Genomic DNA, 7,332 nt, shown 5'->3' on the forward strand with positions numbered 1-7,332 from the left:
GAATAATTGGCAAGGATTTTCCACGTTAGCACAGACACTAAGTCAGATCCAAGAAACTCAAATCCAAGATAAATACCAAAAAAAATTATGCCTAGCCATAGCATTCAAGCCTCAGGAAGTCCAAGACAGAGCAAATCACAGTTCTAGGGCAGGAGACAACCAAGGCAGAAGAGCAGAAGCGCCATGAACCTAATCCCCACCAGGAACCTGGTGAGGGGTTTCCCCAGCCATGCTTCTGTGTGGGCTCTAAAGCCACCCATCCCCTCATGAGGAGACAGAGCCAAGAGTCCATGAGGGCAACTCCCTGGGCTAAGATCTCCAACAAGCTGTCTGGTGACAACTCAGAGCCACGAGGAGGAGCCTTCCCATGGACATGGCCTGAATGCCCATTAGAAAAGGCCTCCAACTGATCGGACATTCTTCCCTCTGCCTGAAAGTGGCAACACTGTCCACATGTGAGAGCTGAGGGACCAGGAGGCTTGAGGAGACCACGCCTGTTGGAACAAGGCCCAACAGAAGACCCCTCAGGATACCTGATCCCAGGAAATCCCCCTGGTATGCTGGGAGTGTAAGGGACTGGAGGTAAGAGGCAGGTGTATGGGGGCACAGGAGGTTACAAGACCACCCCAACCGGGCCTAAGGCATGAAAGGATCTATTCCAACCAACTGAAACCGGTAACCAAAGGGTTCATGGACTAAATGGAGCAACGTTTTACCCAGACCTTTTTTCATTTGCCTTTAAACTTCCCAGAGTCTCCTCCTCTGGGGAAGTGAATTTGAGGCTTGCTCTCCCATCTCCTCCTTTGGAGGCCTCTCTAATAAACCCTTCCCTTGCTGCATACTCCATTGTTTCAGCAATTGGTTTTGCTCTGCATCAGACAGATGTCCTGGGGTACTCCTTCAGTCTGTGCTAGCTCAGCCTTGCCCCAGATTTCAGAAGAGGCTTCAAAATGTGGCAGGGGAAGGAGGGATCGAAGGAAACTGCACTTTCTTCCCTGAGTCAACCTGGGTGAGTTCACAAATGCCCAGGTCAATCCTGGCCCAACCTCTGCTCCTTGGGCTCCTCCCTCCCTCTTCTTCACCACAGTCCAGGGGTGACCCTTACTATAGCAGCAAGGAAGCTGATGCAGGAAGAAGTCTTCTCATAGTCACAGAAGGCAAAGATCTGTGGGAGTGAAGCAGAGGGAAGTACTCCATTCTCCAACCCAGAAGCTGCTAGGTTCAGAGATAGTAGAGCCCCAGAGAACACAACTGAAGGAGAGGCCACTTCCTAGAAGGTCAGCCCCCTGCAACTTTCAACGTCTAAAACTGGAAGCTCATTATAGATTTCTCCAGCTGTTCTAGCCACGTGACCACTGATGTGCAGGACTCCCCACTTGCTGCAAGTTATAGACATGTACCTGAGGAGTCCAGGGACAAAGAATAGAGAGAAACAAAAGCCACAACTGAGTGAACTGAACTTCAATTCAAAGGAATCTTGCCAACTCAGTAGTGGTGTCTAACTTGAACATATAAAGAGTGAGTCACCCAGTCAACAGAATGCCATCCAACAATGAAGACTCATTGCATCAAATTTGAGATGAACATGTGATAGGGCAGATCTTGAGAATACTTATTTGATTTTGTGAAAATGAGTAAAGAAAAGCTCGTTGTAAACAGTCAGAAAGCCCTGAAGGGGAGGTTTCACACACTACCGGCTTACCACCATTGGCAAACCCCGGCAGGTAGAAGCTTCCTTTACCTCCACCCCAGCAGAAAGGACATTTCCTCCTTGCCCAGCAATAACCCAGCCAACAGGAAGTCACTACAGCCTAAACTCTCGCTTTCCAATGGACATTCTTTCCAGATAGCCCCTCCTGACTTCTACAATAAGGACTTCTCCCCTTTCTCTGGATTTGCACCTCATTTGCTTAAGTTTGTGTGTCCCAAATTGCAACCCTATTCATGAATAACTCATTTCGCTGGTAATCTGGCTAGGTGTAAGGTTGGCAGTTTACAGAAGGACTGATTGCTAAGGTGTCTGTTGAATCTTAATGGCAGGGACACCAAAGTGTCCTTGACATAGAAAGGATCTTGACAATCTAAGCAGTGGGACAGGGAGGAGGGTGGGGAGAGCCTTCCTTCCAGATCTAGATACTGAGGAAGTGGATATCACCATTTTTCAGTGTTGAATTTCAAGCACAAAAACCAAGCAGTGGATTTTTTCACCTAACGGGGTGGGGGTGGTATTCCAAAAGGACCTCAGGAAGAGATTTTCCACACAGAACCACCTCCAGGAACAGTCCGTGGTTTGGCAGTTCCTCAAGACTCTAAATATAGAAGTATCTTATGATGTAGCAATTCTGTTACATACCCATGAGAACTGAAATCAGGGACTCAAGCAGGTAAGTGAACATCAGCATTCACCACAGTCTTCACAGGACTGGTATAAAAGGAGGAGACAAGCAAGTATCCTTACCACGGAGGTATAGACATGAGCATGCAATGTGTTTTTCAGCCACTGAAAGGCATGAAGCACTGACCCACACTACGACATGGATAAACCTTGAGAACATTCGAAGGGAAGTAAACCAGACACAAAAGGACAATCGTCAGCTTATTCCACTTCTACCAGAGCCCAGAAAGGAGTTTCATTGGTTGTACTGCTGGTGGGCCCTGAAGCTACATATTCCACAGTGGGGACAAACTCAAGAGCCCATGAAGATGACCATGGGCCAGACATCAGGAAAGCTATCTGGTGACAGCTCAGTGGTAGAACTACAAAAGTTTTCCCCCATGCATTAAGCCCGAATACACATTTGAAGACACTAGCCATTATTCTCAGTGATTTAGACGTTCTTCCTTCTAACTTAATGAAATGGCAACATGATCCACAAGAAGCATATGAACATGTGAGAGCTGAGAGAACAGGACCCTTAAAATCCTGGTACCCAGCCCTGAATTCATAGATCCCCTAGGGACAAAACACTGGGCACTTCGTGTTACAACCCCATTAAGGTCTAGCCAAGGACCAAAGTGAGACCCCAACCTCCTGTGCAGTCATTGTGGACTCAGTTTTACCTGGGTAAAGGCTCCACCACTATTTGGGATGGGCGGGGAAGGAGTGGAGAAAAACATTTCCTTTGTGAGTCAGTCATGGGGGGTGGTGCACCAATGAGTCACAAAATAAGGCCCAGTTTAATCCTGAGAACAGAACCTAACAACTGAATCTATAGTAACCCCGTCTATAGGGAAGTCCCACTCTGGCAAGTGTACCTGTTTGCTCTCCTCTGGCACCATGCTGGGACACCACTCAGTACAGGAGAAGCCCCATTCCCATAGCTCAGGGAGATTTGCATGGCAACTCAAGGCCATCAATGACCCAAGGCCCACCACATAAATGAGGAAAACTGTTGGCACCTATCAAAGACCGCTGCTTTCCCACATACAGATTCTGTAGCTGATAACTAGACAGGGGCTAATGTCATTTCCAGGGTGAGGCTTACACAGGGAATTAAAGCCTAACAAAGACTAATTGCTGGAGCTGACAAAAATAAAGTACCCTCAAAAGTCTATGTGGAAAGTCACTGAAAGGCCCCTCAGTGATTAAAGCTATTTAATAAAATGCAGATGCTGAAGAGATGAGGTTCCTAGTCCTAAACTGTCACCTTCTAAGGAAAAGATCTGTGACCCCATTCTTTCCCACCCTCATCCCCCTTTTCTGGCACCCCCCAGAGGAAGACAGTGTACAGCATGGAGAACAGGAGTCAGGGAAGGTTGGGAATCCAGGAGCTTCCATGCCCAACACCACGTGGTCATCTAGCAAGTAGCAGCTTCATCCCACTCACAGCAGATCAAACTATCAAGTGACCTTGGTTGAGCACACTGTCCACCCTAAAGGGTAAAAACCTCAGTTTGATCAGGGGAACATGGCTCCCCTTCAGAGTGTCCCTAATCACTCCTTTAGTCAGCATACTTTGAGAATCCAGGGATCTAACACATAGTTTGCCTTTTCTTTGGTGTAGGCCACAACATCCAAATACCCAACACTCTCGGGAGTTACTGTTGAAAGGTCCAACATCTTAAGCTCTAAGATAGGAATGAAGACAAACTTATTTCCAAGTGCCAAAATCACAGCCATCAGCACACTTTCCGTGCCCAGTGAGCTTCCAGTCTGGCAGAGAATGCAGCTCAGGAGGTATAACTGACAATCAAGTGAAGAGAATGAGCAGGGCCTGCAAGTTCACAAACACAGCATAGTTGTGTGTAGGAAGAATTCCATGTCCACTGGGGCAACCGCCAAGCCAAGCATGTTGCCCCAAAACCAGCTGCCATAATGCCCAGCACCCCCACCCCAAGCAGTTGGCCAAAGCCCCCACAAGAAGCCAGTGTCATTGGTCATGGCCCTCCAGGACATCAGGCATTACCAAGAAATCCCATGAACTTATTCCCCAATATCCTTTTCCTAGGCAGTCCAAGAAACTCCCTTGGACTATGGCCCATCCCAGACCCCATGGTGCAGCTATAGGAACCTTTGCAAGAAGCAAGGTCTCCCTGCTTTACCAATTTAGAAGCTCTCCACCTGTGTGCCCCTGGGAGCACTGGACACCCAGAGGATATGACTCATCTTACCAGGGGTCTTCAACATTGGGTGCTTTGTCCCGGGTAAGCTTCACCCCATATGCAATCAGGAAAGTGAAGGGATAGAGAGGCCATTCCTAAGTCTTCTTCCCCATTTTCAACCAGTTACCATGATATCTATGGGACTCCCCAATGTGGTCACTGACAACATCCCATTCCTTCTGTTTATGGGTTAATGTGGTAATCTCCATTACAGCCTAGAATTGAGAAACTCCGTTCACCAGTTTATCAACTCTCCAACTACACCTGGACACAAATCCATCCTATGCTCACAGCTCCAGCTCCTGGGGGTAGCCCTTCCCAGCCATGGGCCCTGCCCCAAGGGCCCCTGTACCTGCCTGCAAGTTGGGACATTATCTCCTGAATTATGCCAGGAACCCAGGTTTTAAAATAAGACTGCTCCTCAGAAGTTCCAGGACATGTTTGCTGAATAGGACCTGGTAAGGACACAGCTTGGCACTAGCTCACACTTGGTGTCACAATTCCAGAGGGCCAGGACTGGGTAGGTATGATGGGAGGCACTTCCAAAGTGACTTACTGGGAGAAGCTGCTGGCACCCTTCTGCCCACCTTGCCCAGTTGGCACAACCCTCCCAGGATTGGATGCCTGATCCCTCCCCATCCTACATTGTCCAGATCCCAGGGCCTCCTTGAGGGAGGGCTTGGTGGCCCACATAAGCTCCGTGCTCCTGTACAGAGCTGGCCACTTCCCCACTTGCTTGTGTCTCCATCAGATACCATTACATCTGGGATTCCTTGTTCCTAGACTAGGGTCCCTGGCTAGTAAAGACACTCAGGGATACAGACTTTAAGAGCAGGTGTATCAAACTAAAAGCCCTACATACAGGAAAGTCACTTGGGGAAAAGTTGGGCAAGGGGAGGTTCCAGGATGTTGGGTCATGAGAATGACCTGCTTCTCTGCTGCCCTGAGAATAGAGGGTCTTTTTAAAGGAGGTATTTGTTTTTACTGTAGTTTTTTAATTTAACTTCATCTCTTACATTTCATTCAGTTGAGTACTTCACTTGAACCCACCACAACCTAATAGGATCTGGATTCCCATGGCCAGCCCATTCATGTTGTTCCTCATGGTCTCCCCCACTTCCTCCCACCTCTATTACACCTGCTATTCAATATTCCATGACATCAAATCACATTTGGAAGGCAAGACACCAAAAGTGAACAGACATCATGAGTAAGAAAGCAAGCTGGAAGAGCATCCACCTCCTTTCTGAGCCAACCTCATGTCTGTATCCATGGCCCTCCCGGGGCATCTTCATCCAGAGTGGAGGATTTTTAATCTGACACTAGAATTAACATGGCAGGCTTCCTGTAGAGAAGTGGCCAAGGCTGCAGGCCTAGAACTTAAGACCAGGGCAAAGTATCCTCATCTAGGTGCTACCAGCACAGTACAGTACCCAAAGAAGTCACACCTGACCACCAAGTCCCCAAACCAACGCATACAGGCCCCTTTCTGTCTTCCATCTTGAGGTCTCCTGTATAACCGGTTGAGGAATAGATGCTCTGACCCAAAGACCAGGATTCACACAGCCCACCTAAAGGGGCTATATAGCATGGGAAGCAGGATTCCTTGTGGAGTGTGCTTTCAGACTAATGCAATCTTCATTGTAGTCTTGCAAAAATGCTTCTCAACGGTGAACCTGACCGACTCCTTTACAGCCAACAGCGAGACCGACATGTTTAAGCCCCAGCTGGGTTTACTAAAAATTCAGACTAACAAATGCCAAGGGCATCCCCGCATTGATGCCATGCTACCCTCTAGTGAGCCTGATACACACGAAAAGGAGGCCCTCACTATAACTCTTTAGCACACTTAATGCACAGATTAGAGTTTCTTTCCAGTGAGAGCTGATCCCCCCCCCCCCCCAAGGGATGCAGGAAAATGCAAGGCTAGCAAAGATTCTTCTCCATGGTGGAGCGTCATGTCTAAAAGGATAAGGACCATTCAAGGTGTTCCCCCAGTTACTGCATCCAGAGTTTCTCCCCCAGGGAGCCCTCGCCTACATCCCTAGTGTTTTAGTGAGGAATGCACACTGAAGGCTAGTCACGCTGATGACATTCAGGGAGTTTCTCTCCGTGACAGTTACACCTTGTTTCCTACAGGGTAAGGAAGCCCTGAAACCACAGTTCCATTCATAGGGTCCTCTTAATCCAACAAGGAGGAAAGTTGATCTGCCTCATTGACCCTGAGACTCCATCTCCACAGCTCAAGCATCCCTGTATGGTGAGAAAGGCCCAGCAAGGCCCCACCTCTGGTGAATTTCCATGGCTGTACTCCCGTAGGTGGCACCAGCTTAGCAGAAGCCCTTGTGGGACAAGCCAAGTCTTAAAAAGCCTAACAGATTGGGGACAAACAGGGAGTGGCCACTGAAACAGTAAGTTTGCTTGAACAGGATCTGGAGGCCACCCTAAGTCAACTCCCCGGCTACTCAGGACAGGGGATGGCACACCCAGAGATCGCAGACCAGGGACGCCAATGTTTGAGGGTGGATGCTTAGCCACAGCTAAGCTAACTGAGCGGGCTCCTAGGTTAGCCAGCACTGCATCACCAAGCAGGTTCCTCTAAGTTCCATGCTCAGGTCACACGGGTTCTAGTTCACTAGGGTCAACCTACCAAGAGCTCTGTAGATGGTACCCAGTAGCACTCTTGCTCCATTTCAGGCCCTTTTCTACCTTAAGTCTGACTCCCCCCCC

This window comes from Neomonachus schauinslandi, chromosome 2 (assembly GCF_002201575.2).
Source record: "Neomonachus schauinslandi chromosome 2, ASM220157v2, whole genome shotgun sequence".
In the NCBI taxonomy this organism is placed as follows: Eukaryota; Metazoa; Chordata; class Mammalia; order Carnivora; family Phocidae; genus Neomonachus; species Neomonachus schauinslandi.